The sequence below is a fragment of the Pseudophryne corroboree genome, chromosome 3 (assembly GCF_028390025.1).
Source record: "Pseudophryne corroboree isolate aPseCor3 chromosome 3, aPseCor3.hap2, whole genome shotgun sequence".
NCBI classification, from domain to species: Eukaryota; Metazoa; Chordata; class Amphibia; order Anura; family Myobatrachidae; genus Pseudophryne; species Pseudophryne corroboree.
The window spans coordinates 642,073,739-642,092,827 of record NC_086446.1 but is presented as its reverse complement, the minus strand read 5'-3'; positions in this window follow the sequence as shown (position 1 = coordinate 642,092,827).

The window sequence follows — 19,089 nt, the reverse complement described above, 5'->3', positions numbered from 1 at the left end:
TCAGCAAAATTATGCACTGTCCTACTACTGTATATATATACTGCGCACAAAAACTTAAATGCACCACAGGTATGGATGGATAGTATACTTGACGACACAGAGGTAGGTAGAGCAGTGGCCTACTGTACCGTACTGCTATATATTATATACTGGTGGTCAGCAAAATTATGCACTGTCCTACTACTGTATATATATACTGCACACAAAAACTTAAATGCACCACAGGTATGGATGGATAGTATACTTGACGACACAGAGGTAGGTAGAGCAGTGGCCTACTGTACTGTACTGCTATATATTATATACTGGTGGTCAGCAAAATTATGCACTGTCCTACTACTGTATATATATGCTGCGCACAAAAACTTAAATGCACCACAGGTATGGATGGATAGTATACTTGACGACACAGAGGTAGGTAGAGCAGTGGCCTACTGTACCGTACTGCTTAATATTATATACTGGTGGTCAGCAAAATTATGCACTGTCCTACTACTGTATATATATACTGCGCACAAAAACTTAAATGCACCACAGGTATGGATGGATAGTATACTTGACGACACAGAGGTAGGTAGAGCAGTGGCCTACTGTACCGTACTGCTATATATTATATACTGGTGGTCAGCAAAATTATGCACTGTCCTACTACTGTATATATATACTGCGCACAAAAACTTAAATGCACCACAGGTATGGATGGATAGTATACTTGATGACACAGAGGTAGGTAGAGCAGTGGCCTACTGTACTGTACTGCTATATATAATGTACTGGTGGTCAGCAAAATTATGCACTGTCCTTCTACTGTATATATATACTGCACACAAAAACTTAAATGGACCACAGGTATGGATGGATAGTATACTTGACGACACAGTGGTAGGTAGAGCAGTGGCCTACTGTACCGTACTGCTATATATTATATACTTGTGGTCAGCAAAATTATGCACTGTCCTACTACTGTATATATATACTGCACACAAAAACTTAAATGCACCACAGGTATGGATGGATAGTATACTTGACGACATAGAGGTAGGTAGAGCAGTGGCCTACTGTACCGTACTGCTAAATATTATATACTGGTGGTCAGCAAAATTATGCACTGTCCTACTACTGTATATATATACTGCACACAAAAACTTAAATGCACCACAGGTATGGATGGATAGTATACTTGATGACACAGAGGTAGGTAGAGCAGTGGCCTACTGTACCGTACTGCTATATATTATATACTGGTGGTCAGCAAAATTATGCACTGTCCTACTACTGTATATATATACTGCACACAAAAACTTAAATGCACCACAGGTATGGATGGATAGTATACTTGACGACACAGAGGTAGGTAGAGCAGTGGCCTACTGTACCGTACTGCTATATATTATATACTGGTGGTCAGCAAAATTATGCACTGTCCTACTACTGTATATATATACTGCGCACAAAAACTTAAATGCACCACAGGTCCAGATGGATAGTATACTTGACGACACAGAGGTAGGTAGAGCAGTGGCCTACTGTTCGGTACTGCTATATATTATGTACTGGTGGTCAGCAAAATTATGCACTGTCCTACTACTGTATATATATACTGCGCACAAAAACTTAAATGCACCACAGGTATGGATGGATAGTATACTTGACGACACAGAGGTAGGTAGAGCAGTGGCCTTCTGTACCGTACTGCTAAATATTATATACTGGTGGTCAGCAAAATTATGCACTGTCCTACTACTGTATATATATACTGCGCACAAAAACTTAAATGCACCACAGGTATGGATGGATAGTATACTTGACAACACAGAGGTAGGTAGAGCAGTGGCCTACTGTACCGTACTGCTATATATTATATACTGGTGGTCAGCAAAGTTATGCACTGTCCTACTACTGTATATATATATACTGCACACAAAAACTTAAATGCACCACAGGTATGGATGGATAGTATACTTGACGACACAGAGGTAGGTAGAGCAGTGGCCTACTGTACCGTACTGCTATATATTATATACTGGTGGTCAGCAAAATTATGCACTGTCCTACTACTGTATATATATACTGCGCACAAAAACTTAAATGCACCACAGGTATGGATGGATAGTATACTTGATGACACAGAGGTAGGTAGAGCAGTGGCCTACTGTACCGTACTGCTAAATATTATATACTGGTGGTCAGCAAAATTATGCACTGTCCTACTACTGTATATATATACTGCGCACAAAAACTTAAATGCACCACAGGTATGGATGGATAGTATACTTGACGACAGAGGTAGGTAGAGCAGTGGCCTACTGTACCGTACTGCTATATATTATATACTGGTGGTCAGCAAAATTATGCACTGTCTTACTACTGTATATATATACTGCACACAAAAACTTAAATGCACCACAGGTATGGATGGATAGTATACTTGACGACACAGAGGTAGGTAGAGCAGTGGCCTACTGTACCGTACTGCTATATATTATATACTGGTGGTCAGCAAAATTATGCACTGTCCTACTACTGTATATATATACTGCGCACAAAAACTTAAATGCACCACAGGTATGGATGGATAGTATACTTGACGACACAGAGGTAGGTAGAGCAGTGGCCTTCTGTTCCGTACTGCTAAATATTATATACTGGTGGTCAGCAAAATTATGCACTGTCCTACTACTGTATATATATACTGCGCACAAAAACTTAAATGCACCACAGGTATGGATGGATAGTATACTTGACGACACAGAGGTAGGTAGAGCAGTGGCCTACTGTACCGTACTGCTATATATTATATACTGGTGGTCAGCAAAATTATGCACTGTCCTACTACTGTATATATATACTGCACACAAAAACTTAAATGCACCACAGGTATGGATGGATAGTATACTTGACGACACAGAGGTAGGTAGAGCAGTGGCCTACTGTACTGTACTGCTATATATTATATACTGGTGGTCAGCAAAATTATGCACTGTCCTACTACTGTATATATATGCTGCGCACAAAAACTTAAATGCACCACAGGTATGGATGGATAGTATACTTGACGACACAGAGGTAGGTAGAGCAGTGGCCTACTGTACCGTACTGCTTAATATTATATACTGGTGGTCAGCAAAATTATGCACTGTCCTACTACTGTATATATATACTGCGCACAAAAACTTAAATGCACCACAGGTATGGATGGATAGTATACTTGACGACACAGAGGTAGGTAGAGCAGTGGCCTACTGTACCGTACTGCTATATATTATATACTGGTGGTCAGCAAAATTATGCACTGTCCTACTACTGTATATATATACTGCGCACAAAAACTTAAATGCACCACAGGTATGGATGGATAGTATACTTGATGACACAGAGGTAGGTAGAGCAGTGGCCTACTGTACTGTACTGCTATATATAATGTACTGGTGGTCAGCAAAATTATGCACTGTCCTTCTACTGTATATATATACTGCACACAAAAACTTAAATGGACCACAGGTATGGATGGATAGTATACTTGACGACACAGTGGTAGGTAGAGCAGTGGCCTACTGTACCGTACTGCTATATATTATATACTTGTGGTCAGCAAAATTATGCACTGTCCTACTACTGTATATATATACTGCACACAAAAACTTAAATGCACCACAGGTATGGATGGATAGTATACTTGACGACATAGAGGTAGGTAGAGCAGTGGCCTACTGTACCGTACTGCTAAATATTATATACTGGTGGTCAGCAAAATTATGCACTGTCCTACTACTGTATATATATACTGCACACAAAAACTTAAATGCACCACAGGTATGGATGGATAGTATACTTGATGACACAGAGGTAGGTAGAGCAGTGGCCTACTGTACCGTACTGCTATATATTATATACTGGTGGTCAGCAAAATTATGCACTGTCCTACTACTGTATATATATACTGCACACAAAAACTTAAATGCACCACAGGTATGGATGGATAGTATACTTGACGACACAGAGGTAGGTAGAGCAGTGGCCTACTGTACCGTACTGCTATATATTATATACTGGTGGTCAGCAAAATTATGCACTGTCCTTCTACTGTATATATATATACTGCGCACAAAAACTTAAATGCACCACAGGTATGGATGGATAGTATACTTGACGACACAGAGGTAGGTAGAGCAGTGGCCTACTGTACCGTACTGCTAAATATTATATACTGGTGGTCAGCAAAATTATGCACTGTCCTACTACTGTATATATATACTGCGCACAAAAACTTAAATGCACCACAGGTCCGGATGGATAGTATACTTGACGACACAGAGGTAGGTAGAGCAGTGGCCTACTGTTCCGTACTGCTATATATTATATACTGGTGGTCAGCAAAATTATGCACTGTCCTACTACTGTATAAATATACTGCGCACAAAAACTTAAATGCACCACAGGTATGGATGGATAGTATACTTGACGACAGAGGTAGGTAGAGCAGTAGCCTACTGTACCGTACTGCTATATATTATATACTGGTGGTCAGCAAAATTATGCACTGTCCTACTACTGTATATATTTACTGCGCACAAAAAACTTAAATGCACCACAGGTATTGATGGATAGTATACTTGACGACACAGAGGTAGGTAGAGCAGTGGCCTACTGTACCGTACTGCTTTATATTATATACTGGTGGTCAGCAAAATTATGCACTGTCCTACTACTGTAAATATATACTGCGCACAAATACTTAAATGCACCACAGGTATGGATGGATAGTATACTTGATGACACAGAGGTAGGTAGAGCAGTGGCCTACTGTACTGTACTGCTATATATAATGTACTGGTGGTCAGCAAAATTATGCACTGTCCTTCTACTGTATATATATACTGCACACAAAAACTTAAATGGACCACAGGTATGGATGGATAGTATACTTGACGACACAGTGGTAGGTAGAGCAGTGGCCTACTGTACCGTACTGCTATATATTATATACTTGTGGTCAGCAAAATTATGCACTGTCCTACTACTGTATATATATATACTGCGCACAAAACTTAAATGCACCACAGGTATGGATGGATAGTATACTTGACGACATAGATGTAGGTAGAGCAGTGGCCTACTGTACCGTACTGCTACATATTATATACTGGTGGTCAGCAAAATTATGCACTGTCCTACTACTGTATATATATACTGCGCACAAAAACTTAAATGCACCACAGGTATGAATGGATAGTATACTTGACGACACAGAGGTAGGTAGAGCAGTGGCCTACTGTGCCGTACTGCTATATATTATATACTGGTGGTCAGCAAAATTATGCACTGTCCTACTACTGTATATATATACTGCACACAAAAACTTAAATGCACCACAGGTATGGATGGATAGTATACTTGACGACACAGAGGTAGGTAGAGCAGTGGCCTACTGTACCGTACTGCTATATATTATATACTGGTGGTCAGAAAAATTATGCACTGTCCTACTACTGTATATATATACTGCGCACAAAAACTTAAATGCACCACAGGTATGAATGGATAGTATACTTGACGACACAGAGGTAGGTAGAGCAGTGGCCTACTGTACCGTACTGCTAAATATTATATACTGGTGGTCAGCAAAATTATGCACTGTCCTACTACTGTATATATATACTGCGCACAAAAACTTAAATGCACCACAGGTCCAGATGGATAGTATACTTGACGACACAGAGGTAGGTAGAGCAGTGGCCTACTGTTCGGTACTGCTATATATTATGTACTGGTGGTCAGCAAAATTATGCACTGTCCTACTACTGTATGAATATACTGCGCACAAAAACTTAAATGCACCACAGGTATGGATGGATAGAATACTTGACGACAGAGGTAGGTAGAGCAGTAGCCCACTGTACCGTACTGCTATATATTATATACTGGTGGTCAGCAAAATTATGCACTGTCCTACTACTGTATATATATACTGCACACAAAAACTTAAATGCACCACAGGTATGGATGGATAGTATACTTGACGACACAGAAGTAGGTAGAGCAGTGGCCTACTGTACCGTACTGCTATATATTATATACTGGTGGTCAGCAAAATTATGCACTGTCCTACTACTGTATATATATACTGTGCACAAAAACTTAAATGCACCACAGGTATGGATGGATAGTATACTTGACGACACAGAGGTAGGTAGAGCAGTGGCCTACTGTACCGTACTGCTATATATTATATACTGGTGGTCAGCAAAATTATGCACTGTACTACTACTGTATATATATACTGCGCACAAAAACTTAAATGCACCACAGGTATGGATGGATAGTATACTTGATGACACAGAGGTAGGTAGAGCAGTGGCCTACTGTACTGTACTGCTATATATTATGTACTGGTGGTCACCAAAATTATGCACTGTCCTACTACTGTATATATATATACTGCGCACAAAAACTTAAATGCACCACAGGTATGGATGGATAGTATACTTGACGACACAGAGGTAGGTAGAGCAGTGGCCTACTGTACCGTACTGCTATATATTATATACTGGTGGTCAGCAAAATTATGCACTGTCCTACTACTGTATATATATATACTGCGCACAAAACTTAAATGCACCACAGGTATGGATGGATAGTATACTTGACGACACAGATGTAGGTAGAGCAGTGGCCTACTGTACCGTACTGCTATATATTATATACTGGTGGTCAGCAAAATTATGCACTGTCCTACTACTGTATATATTTACTGCGCACAAAAACTTAAATGCACCACAGGTATGGATGGATAGTATACTTGACGACACAGAGGTAGGTAGAGCAGTGGCCTACTGTACCGTACTGCTATATATTATATACTGGTGGTCAGCAAAATTATGCACTGTCCTACTACTGTATATATATACTGCGCACAAAACCTTAAATGCCCCACAGGTATAGATGGATAGTATACTTGACGACACAGAGGTAGGTAGAGCAGTGGACTACTGTACCGTACTGATATAATTCTGGTGGTCACTTGTCAGAAAAACTCTGCACTGTCCTCCTACTATATACTACAATGCAGCACAGATATGGAGCGTTTTTCAGGCAGAGAACGTATAATACTGGTGGTCACTGGTCAGCAAAACTCTGCACTGTCCTCCTACTATATAATACTGGTGGTCCCCAGTCCCCACAATAAAGCACACTGAGCACAGATATTTGCAGCACACTGAGCACAGATATGGAGCATTTTTCAGGCAGAGAACGTAGATATTTGCAGCACACTGAGCACAGATATTTGCATCACACTGAGCACAGATATTTGCAGCACACTGAGCACAGATATTTGCAGCACACTGAACACAGAAACTGAGAGAACACTGCCACGTCCTCTCACTATCATCTCCAATGCACGAGTGAAAAATGGCGGTGACGCGCGGCTCCTTATATAGAATACGAATCTCGCAAGAATACGACATCGGGATGATGACGTTCTGGCGCGCTTGGGTTAACCGAGCAAGGTGGGAGGATTCGAGTCTGCTCGGAACCGTGCAAAAATGGGTGAAGTTCGGGAGGGTTCGGATCCCGAGGAACCGATCCCGCTCATCACTAATTCTTAGACACAGCACTCACATCCTCGCCAATGCAAATGGGAGGTGTCTATCTCCTACAGACGCTTCTTGTTGCAGTTGTATTTTAATGACACAATTGCACATCCACTTCCTTGAAGCTGTGCAATTCCTTTCAATCAGGAATCAGGCCCACAATTATGCTGAATATAAAATGATTGTATAACTGGTTTGCAATCATACTTTCTGACTTTTTAAATGTGTCATTAAGCCCCTCAGATCTCACTGCAGATGTGGGAATCTGGTCCTAAACCCTCATTATTTGAATAGATAAAAACTATTTTCACTTATTTCACAGAACTACAGTTTAAATTTCTTGCAAGGCTACTTCTACATTTTAAGTTTAAAAGAAAGATACGTTTGCACTTTAGTCTGAAAATATAAATTAAATCCCAAATGCCTTCACTGGGAATATTCTGTCCTATTCTTCTGTCTTAATATGAGTTTATTCAATATTCCGGAGGGCTCCCTTACAGTGTAATAAATTATATTTAACTTTTTATTCTGAAGCATAGTCTGTTCCAAAGAGAAATTCATATCCAGTGCTGAAATTTTTTTCCAACATCAGATGTTAATTAAACTGAACCTTTTAATTGTCATCTACATCAGAGCCGTAACTAGACATTTTGGTGCCCTGTGCCAGAAAAAAAAATTGATCCATCCCGCAACTTATTCAATAAAAGGACAGTGTGCACAGTAGTGTCCGGTATTCACATTACACCACAGAGTAATGTAAAATATCAAACATTAGATAAAGAGCTGATAAAATAAATAACACAATTTAATCCTGCATAAACCGTCAATATAAGGAAGGTCCAGTTTCCAGCAAATCATATACATCAAAAATTATTTTATTTCCCCTTCCAAGCAGCGGCAGATTTACCGCAAGGCTTCGAAAGTAGATGCTTAGGGCCAGAGCCGGCCTTAGGCATAGGCAAACTAGGCAAATGCCTAGGGCATTTGGTATGCTTAGGGGCACCAGCAGCTTCTGCTGATTAAAATGATATGCGGCATGCCTATATTCTGTGTGTGTGTGACTGCGGCTGTATCTGCATACGAAATGCTATGTTGCGTGTATTCCTGGAAATTACTATAATGTAGCATTTTCTATGCAGATACAGCTGCAGTCGCACACAGAATATAGGCATGCTGCATATCATTTTAATCAGCAGAAGCTGCTTGTGCATCCTAGCCACATAGTAATGCAAATAAGATGCATTTTCATAAACAAAAGGCGCCCGACGTTAGCAGAGCTGCCAGCTGACTCATGCTAGGCATCTCCTGCAGAACTAGCGGTGGTGCTAGGGGGCACCAGCCAAAATCTTGCCTAGGGCATCATATTGGTTAGGGCCGACTCTGCTTAGGGCCCAGAGAATCCCAGAGGGCACAGCTGAATCACAGCATTTCCAAAATTCTCCATATGCTGTGCTATTTTATGTCCCAGGAAGCTGTCGGTGTTTAGACAGTTGCCAGGTACCGGTTCCTCCAGCGTGCACCTGCATCTCCTTTCCGATTGAGTGTGTTGGGCGTGTGACGTCATGATGCACAAGTGTATGACCTCACATGTTTGATGGGGGGCAGTGCAACCACCACTGCTGGGACCACGATGGGACTGACTGCTCTCTCCAGAGCTGTACGCTATCCTGAAGTCAGCTACAGGGGAAGGAGGGATGTGATTGACACTCCAAAGGTTCTGCACTGTCCAGCTGGCACCGAGCAAGATGACAGGGATCTTTTACACCTGCGAATATGTGACAGGGAGCGCTGAGTGAGAATGTGTGACAGGGAGTGGTGAGTGAGAATGTGTGACAGGGAGTGGGGAGTGAGAATGTGTGGCAGGGAGTGGGGAGTGAGAACGTGTGACAGGGAGTGGGGAGTGAGAATGTGTGACAGGGAGTGGGGTGTGAGAATGTGTGACAGGGAGTGGGGAGTGAGAACGTGTGACAGGGAGTGGGGAGTGAGAATGTGTGACAGGGAGTGGGGTGTGAGAATGTGTGACAGGGAGTGGGGAGTGAGAATGTGTGGCAGGGAGTGGGGAGTGAGAACGTGTGATAGGGAGTGGGGAGTAGGAATGTGTGGCAGGGAGTGGGGAGTGAGAACGTGTGACAGGGAGTGGGGAGTGAGAATGTGTGACAGGGAGTGGGGTGTGAGAATGTGTGACAGGGAGTGGGGAGTGAGAATGTGTGGCAGGGAGTGGGGAGTGAGAACGTGTGATAGGGAGTGGGGAGTGAGAATGTGTGGCAGGGAGTGGGGAGTGAGAACATGTGACAGGGAGTGGGGAGTGAGAATGTGTGACAGGGAGCGCTGAGTGAGAATGTGTGACAGGGAGTGGTGAGTGAGAACGTGTGATAGGGAGTGGGGAGTGAGAATGTGTGGCAGGGAGTGGGGAGTGAGAACGTGTGATAGGGAGTGGGGAGTGAGAATGTGTGGCAGGGAGTGGGGAGTGAGAATGTGTGGCAGGGAGTGGGGAGTGAGAACGTGTGACAGGGAGTGGGGAGTGAGAATGTGTGACAGGGAGTGGGGTGTGAGAATGTGTGACAGGGAGTGGGGAGTGAGAATGTGTGGCAGGGAGTGGGGAGTGAGAACGTGTGATAGGGAGTGGGGAGTGAGAATGTGTGGCAGGGAGTGGGGAGTGAGAACTAGAGATGAGCGCCTGAAATTTTTCGGGTTTTGTGTTTTGGTTTTGGGTTCGGTTCCGCGGCCGTGTTTTGGGTTCGAACGCGTTTTGGCAAAACCTCACCGAATTATTTTTGTCGGATTCGGGTGTGTTTTGGATTCGGGTGTTTTTTTCCAAAAACACTAAAAAACAGCTTAAATCATAGAATTTGGGGGTCATTTTGATCCCAAAGTATTATTAACCTCAAAAACCATAATTTACACTCATTTTCAGTCTATTCTGAATACCTCACACCTCACAATATTATTTTTAGTCCTAAAATTTGCACCGAGGTCGCTGTGTGAGTAAGATAAGCGACCCTAGTGGCCGACACAAACACCGGGCCCATCTAGGAGTGGCACTGCAGTGTCACGCAGGATGTCCCTTCCAAAAAACCCTCCCCAAACAGCACATGACGCAAAGAAAAAAAGAGGCGCAATGAGGTAGCTGTGTGAGTAAGATTAGCGACCCTAGTGGCCGACACAAACACCGGGCCCATCTAGGAGTGGCACTGCAGTGTCACGCAGGATGGCCCTTCCAAAAAACCCTCCCCAAACAGCACATGACGCAAAGAAAAAAAGAGGCGCAATGAGGTAGCTGTGTGAGTAAGATTAGCGACCCTAGTGGCCGACACAAACACCGGGCCCATCTAGGAGTGGCACTGCAGTGTCACGCAGGATGGCCCTTCCAAAAAACCCTCCCCAAACAGCACATGACGCAAAGAAAAAAAGAGGCGCAATGAGGTAGCTGACTGTGTGAGTAAGATTAGCGACCCTAGTGGCCGACACAAACACCGGGCCCATCTAGGAGTGGCACTGCAGTGTCACGCAGGATGTCCCTTCCAAAAAACCCTCCCCAAACAGCACATGACGCAAAGAAAAAAAGAGGCGCAATGAGGTAGCTGTGTGAGTAAGATTAGCGACCCTAGTGGCCGACACAAACACCGGGCCCATCTAGGAGTGGCACTGCAGTGTCACGCAGGATGTCCCTTCCAAAAAACCCTCCCCAATCAGCACATGATGCAAAGAAAAAGAAAAGAAAAAAGAGGTGCAAGATGGAATTATCCTTGGGCCCTCCCACCCACCCTTATGTTGTATAAACAAAACAGGACATGCACACTTTAACCAACCCATCATTTCAGTGACAGGGTCTGCCACACGACTGTGACTGATATGACGGGTTGGTTTGGACCCCCCCCAAAAAAGAAGCAATTAATCTCTCCTTGCACAAACTGGCTCTACAGAGGCAAGATGTCCACCTCATCTTCACCCTCCGATATATCACCGTGTACATCCCCCTCCTCACAGATTATCAATTCGTCCCCACTGGAATCCACCATCTCAGCTCCCTGTGTACTTTGTGGAGGCAATTGCTGCTGGTCAATGTCTCCGCGGAGGAATTGATTATAATTCATTTTAATGAACATCATCTTCTCCACATTTTCTGGATGTAACCTCGTACGCCGATTGCTGACAAGGTGAGCGGCGGCACTAAACACTCTTTCGGAGTACACACTTGTGGGAGGGCAACTTAGGTAGAATAAAGCCAGTTTGTGCAAGGGCCTCCAAATTGCCTCTTTTTCCTGCCAGTATAAGTACGGACTGTGTGACGTGCCTACTTGGATGTGGTCACTCATATAATCCTCCACCATTCTATCAATGTTGAGAGAATCATATGCAGTGACAGTAGACGACATGTCCGTAATCGTTGTCAGGTCCTTCAGTCCGGACCAGATGTCAGCATCAGCAGTCGCTCCAGACTGCCCTGCATCACCGCCAGCGGGTGGGCTCGGAATTCTGAGCCTTTTCCTCGCACCCCCAGTTGCGGGAGAATGTGAAGGAGGAGATGTTGACAGGTCGCGTTCCGCTTGACTTGACAATTTTGTCACCAGCAGGTCTTTCAACCCCAGCAGACCTGTGTCTGCCGGAAAGAGAGATCCAAGGTAGGCTTTAAATCTAGGATCGAGCACGGTGGCCAAAATGTAGTGCTCTGATTTCAACAGATTGACCACCCGTGAATCCTTGTTAAGCGAATTAAGGGCTGCATCCACAAGTCCCACATGCCTAGCGGAATCGCTCCGTGTTAGCTCCTTCTTCAATGCCTCCAGCTTCTTCTGCAAAAGCCTGATGAGGGGAATGACCTGACTCAGGCTGGCAGTGTCTGAACTGACTTCACGTGTGGCAAGTTCAAAGGGCATCAGAACCTTGCACAACGTTGAAATCATTCTCCACTGCACTTGAGACAGGTGCATTCCATCTCCTATATCGTGCTCAATTGTATAGGCTTGAATGGCCTTTTGCTGCTCCTCCAACCTCTGAAGCATATAGAGGGTTGAATTCCACCTCGTTACCACTTCTTGCTTCAGATGATGGCAGGGCAGGTTCAGTAGTTTTTGGTGGTGCTCCAGTCTTCTGTACGTGGTGCCTGTACGCCGAAAGTGTCCCGCAATTTTTCTGGCCACCGACAGCATCTCTTGCACGCCCCTGTCGTTTTTTAAAAAATTCTGCACCACCAAATTCAAGGTATGTGCAAAACATGGGACGTGCTGGAATTTGCCCATATTTAATGCACACACAATATTGCTGGCGTTGTCCGATGCCACAAATCCACAGGAGAGTCCAATTGGGGTAAGCCATTCCGCGATGATCTTCCTCAGTTGCCGTAAGAGGTTTTCAGCTGTGTGCGTATTCTGGAAAGCGGTGATACAAAGCGTAGCCTGCCTAGGAAAGAGTTGGCGTTTGCGAGATGCTGCTACTGGTGCCGCCGCTGCTGTTCTTGCGGCGGGAGTCCATACATCTACCCAGTGGGCTGTCACAGTCATATAGTCCTGACCCTGCCCTGCTCCACTTGTCCACATGTCCGTGGTTAAGTGGACATTGGGTACAACTGCATTTTTTAGGACACTGGTGAGTCTTTTTCTGACGTCCGTGTACATTCTCGGTATCGCCTGCCTAGAGAAGTGGAACCTAGATGGTATTTGGTAACGGGGGCACACTGCCTCAATAAATTGTCTAGTTCCCTGTGAACTAACGGCGGATACCGGACGCACGTCTAACACCAACATAGTTGTCAAGGACTCAGTTATCCGCTTTGCAGTAGGATGACTGCTGTGATATTTCATCTTCCTCGCAAAGGACTGTTGAACAGTCAATTGCTTACTGGAAGTAGTACAAGTGGGCTTACGACTTCCCCTCTGGGATGACCATCGACTCCCAGCGGCAACAACAGCAGCGCCAGCAGCAGTAGGCGTTACACGCAAGGATGCATCGGAGGAATCCCAGGCAGGAGAGGACTCGTCAGACTTGCCAGTGACATGGCCTGCAGGACTATTGGCATTCCTGGGGAAGGAGGAAATTGACACTGAGGGAGTTGGTGGGGTGGTTTGCGTGAGCTTGGTTACAAGAGGAAGGGATTTACTGGTCAGTGGACTGCTTCCGCTGTCACCCAAAGTTTTTGAACTTGTCACTGACTTATTATGAATGCGCTGCAGGTGACGTATAAGGGAGGATGTTCCGAGGTGGTTAACGTCCTTACCCCTACTTATTACAGCTTGACAAAGGGAACACACGGCTTGACACCTGTTGTCCGCATTTCTGGTGAAATACCTCCACACCGAAGAGCTGATTTTTTTGGTATTTTCACCTGGCATGTCAACGGCCATATTCCTCCCACGGACAACAGGTGTCTCCCCGGGTGCCTGACTTAAACAAACCACCTCACCATCAGAATCCTTCTGGTCAATTTCCTCCCCAGCGCCAGCAACACCCATATCCTCCTCATCCTGGTGTACTTCAACACTGACATCTTCAATCTGACTATCAGGAACTGGACTGCGGGTGCTCCTTCCAGCACTTGCAGGGGGCATGCAAATAGTGGAAGGCGCATGCTCTTCACGTCCAGTGTTGGGAAGGTCAGGCATCGCAACCGACACAATTGGACTCTCCTTGTGGATTTGGGATTTCAAAGAACGCACAGTTCTTTGCGGTGCTTTTGCCAGCTTGAGTCTTTTCAGTTTTCTAGCGAGAGGCTGAGTGCTTCCATCCTCATGTGAAGCTGAACCACTAGCCATGAACATAGGCCAGGGCCTCAGCCGTTCCTTGCCACTCCGTGTGGTAAATGGCATATTGGCAAGTTTACGCTTCTCCTCCGACAATTTTATTTTAGGTTTTGGAGTCCTTTTTTTTCTGATATTTGGTGTTTTGGATTTGACATGCTCTGTACTATGACATTGGGCATCGGCCTTGGCAGACGACGTTGCTGGCATTTCATCGTCTCGGCCATGACTAGTGGCAGCAGCTTCAGCACGAGGTGGAAGTGGATCTTGATCTTTCCCTAATTTTGGAACCTCAACTTTTTTGTTCTCCATATTTTATAGGCAGAACTAAAAGGCACCTCAGGTAAACAATGGAGATGGATGGATTGGATACTAGTATACAATTATGGACGGACTGCCACGGTTAGGTGGTATAAAAAAACCACGGTTAGGTGGTATATATTGTAATACAATTATGGATGGATGGACTGCCTGCCGAGTGCCGACACAGAGGTAGCCACAGCCGTGAACTACCGCACTGTACACTGGTTGATAAAGAGATAGTAGTATACTCGTAACAACTAGTATGACTGACTATGACGGTATAAAGAATGAAAAAAAAACCACGGTTAGGTGGTATATATTGTAATACAATTATGGATGGACGGACTGCCTGCCGAGTTCCGACACAGAGGTAGCCACAGCCGTGAACTACCGCACTGTACACTGGTTGATAAAGAGATAGTAGTATACTCGTAACAACTAGTATGACTGACTATGACGGTATAAAGAATGAAAAAAAAACCACGGTTAGGTGGTATATATTATAATACAATTATGGATGGACGGACTGCCTGCCGACTGCCGACACAGAGGTAGCCACAGCCGTGAACTACCGCACTGTACACTGGTTGATAAAGAGATAGTAGTATACTCGTAACAACTAGTATGACACTATGACGGTATAAAGAATGAAAAAAAAACCACGGTTAGGTGGTATATATTATAATAATACAATTATGGATGGACGGACTGCCTGCCGAGTTCCGACACAGAGGTAGCCACAGCCGTGAACTACCGCACTGTACACTGGTTGATAAAGAGATAGTAGTATACTCGTAACAACTAGTATGACTGACTATGACGGTATAACGAATGAAAAAAAAACCACGGTTAGGTGGTATATATTGTAATACAATTATGGATGGACGGACTGCCTGCCGAGTTCCGACACAGAGGTAGCCACAGCCGTGAACTACCGCACTGTACACTGGTTGATAAAGAGATAGTAGTATACTCGTAACAACTAGTATGACTGACTATGACGGTATAAAGAATGAAAAAAAAACCACGGTTAGGTGGTATATATTATAATACAATTATGGATGGACGGACTGCCTGCCGACTGCCGACACAGAGGTAGCCACAGCCGTGAACTACCGCACTGTACACTGGTTGATAAAGAGATAGTAGTATACTCGTAACAACTAGTATGACACTATGACGGTATAAAGAATGAAAAAAAAACCACGGTTAGGTGGTATATATTATAATAATACAATTATGGATGGACGGACTGCCTGCCGACTGCCGACACAGAGGTAGCCACAGCCGTGAACTACCGCACTGTTCACTGGTTGATAAAGAGATAGTAGTATACTCGTAACAACTAGTATGACTATGACGACGGTATAAAGAAAGAAAAAAAAATACCACGGTTAGGTGGTATATAATTATACAATTATGGATGGACGGACTGCCTGCCGAGTGCCGACTGCCGACACAGAGGTAGCCACAGCCGTGAACTACCGCACTGTACTGTGTCTGCTGCTAATATAGACTGGTTGATAAAGAGATAGTATACAACAATATACTACTATACTGGTGGTCAGGCACTGGTCACCACTAGTCACACTGGCAGTGGCACTCCTGCAGCAAAAGTGTGCACTGTTTAATTTTAAATTAATATAATATTATGTACTCCTGGCTCCTGCTATAACAACCTGCAGTGCTCCCCAGTCTCCCCCACAATTATTATAAGCTTTTATACATTGATGTGCAGCACACTGGGCTGAGCTGAGTGCACACAGACTGAGTCACACTGTGTGACTGCTGTGTATCGTTTTTTTCAGGCAGAGAACGGATATAGCAGAGAACGGATATATTAAATAAAAGTTAACTTAACAACAACTGCACTGGTCACTGTGGTAAACTCTGTCTGCACAATCTCTCTCTCTCTCTCTCTCTTCTAATCTATTCTAATGGAGAGGACGCCAGCCACGTCCTCTCCCTATCAATCTCAATGCACGTGTGAAAATGGCGGTGACGCGCGGCTCCTTATATAGAATCCGAGTCTCGCGAGAATCCGACAGCGTCATGATGACGTTCGGGCGCGCTCGGGTTAACCGAGCAAGGCGGGAAGATCCGAGTCGCTCGGACCCGTGAAAAAAAAAGTGAAGTTCGTGCGGGTTCGGATTCAAAGAAACCGAACCCGCTCATCTCTAGTGAGAACGTGTGACAGGGAGTGGGGAGTGAGAATGTGTGACAGGGAGCGCTGAGTGAGAATGTGTGACAGGGAGTGGTGAGTGAGAATGTGTGACAGGGAGTGGGGAATAAGAATGTGTGGCAGGGAGTGGGGAGTGAGAACGTGTGACAGGGAGTGGGGAGTGAGAATGTGTGGCAGGGAGTGGGGAGTGAGAACGTGTGACAGGGAGTGGGGAGTGAGAATGTGTGACAGGGAGCGCTGAGTGAGAATGTGTGACAGGGAGTGGGGAGTGAGAATGTGTGACGGGGAGTGGGGAGTGAGAATGTGTGGCAGGGAGTGGGGAGTGAGAACGTGTAACAGGGAGTGGGGAGTGAGAATGTGTGACAGGGAGTGGGGAGTGAGAATGTGTGACAGTGAATGGTGACTGGATATGTGTAACAGTGAGTGAGAAAGTGTTACAGTAAGGCGTGAGTGGGTATGTGTGACAGTAAGGGGTGAGTGGGAATGTGTGTCAGTGAGTGGTGAGTGGGAATGTGTGATAGGAAGTGGTGAGTGAGAAAGTGTGAGTGGATATGTGTGACAGCGAGTAGGAATGTGTTACAGTGAATGGGAAAGTGTTACAGTGAGGGGTGAGTGGGTATGTGTGGCAGTGAGTGGTGAGTGGTAATGTGTGACGGGGGTGGGGGTGGCATACACTGACTGGGGGGCAGCATACACTGATTGGGCAGGGGCTTACCTGTCTACTACATTTTGGGGGGAGTAGGGATATAAAGCTACCATCACGAGAGCTAGCTACGGACTAATAACACAGGGGATGATGTATGTTCCAGTGAGATAATAGCCAGCTCTGCAAGGTCCAGCACCGCAGCTTTCCTCACAAAGTGCCGTTACTTTAAGCTAAAATAAATACTGTAATACATGTAGCTCATTTAGTTTATATTATAGTGCAGTGTTCTGTATGCCTTACAATTTTGAAGATTATCTGTGCTATTCAGATTCCTCAGTGACACAGAAATGGAATACTTCCCACTTTGCTAGCTAGTTTTTACAGACGTAACACAGATTTGAGTATTAAATTGCACCAAGGAGCAAAAGGTAAAAAAATAGAATTTATTTATTAAAAAAGAATCTTATAGCGTAATTTATATAAACAAAATTTGAATAAAACATTTGAAAATGTACCTCATCCCCTATTAGCAGGTTCCACATCCCATTACTAATACAGCAACAGCATATTCTATTGCACTTTATGATTGCACTATATCCAGCTCTGCTTCCAGGTATCAAACTCTCAGCCTGAGCTTGTCAGTTCACTGCCTTAACCCAGTGCCATAACTAGACATTTTAGCACTGTGTGCAAGAAACAGCATCAGTGCCCTCCCCCCATATATAAAACGGGGCCAGTTTGAGCACCAAAAATATAGGGGCTTGGCTTTAAGTGGAAGGGGTGTGGTCACATAGCTCCTTTTTACACATTACAACAGGTAGAGCTCCCTTTTGCAGATTATGACAGGTAGAGCTCCCTTTTACACAGTACGGCAGGTAGAGTCCCCCTTTTACACATTAAGCAGGTATAGTTACCCTTTTACATATTAGGCAGGCAGAGTCCCCCTTATTACACATTAAGGCAGTATCATCCAGTAACCAGAGGAGGGAGGCTGGGGGAAGATGAAGAGGAGAAGGGAAACTAGCACACAAAGCAGGGAGGGAGGCCAGGAGAGGATACAGGAAAGAGGGAAGGCTTACACATAAAGCAGGGAGGGAGGACACAGAGGACCGGTGGCGGCATTGGCAGCATAGGCAGTCCATTTGCTCCAGCAGGTGATGCAGACAGTCTCCATGCCCCACACACCCACCTCACACTCTATTCTCATCCAGGTACCAAAGGAGCAGCATGCAGTGAGTGGAGGAGGGAGGCCAGGGGACGATGCAGAAGAGAAGGGAGCCTGGCACATAAAGCAGGGAGGGAGGCAAGGGGAGGATGCAGGAGAGAGGGGAGGCTAGCACATAAAGCAGGGAGGGAGGATGCAGGAGAGAGGGGAGGCTGTCACATAAAGCAGGGATGGAGGAAGCAGGAGAGAGGGGAGGCTGGCACAAAGCAGGGAGGGAGGAAACAGGAGAGAGGGGAGGCTGGCACATAAAGCAGGGAGGGAGGATGCAGGAGAGAGGGAAGGCTGGCACATAAAGCAGGGATGGGGAATGCAGTAGAGAGGGGAGGCTGGCACATAAATCAGAGAAGGAGGATGCAAGACAGGAGAGGCTGGCACATAAATCAGGGAGGGAGTGAGTTGGTACACAG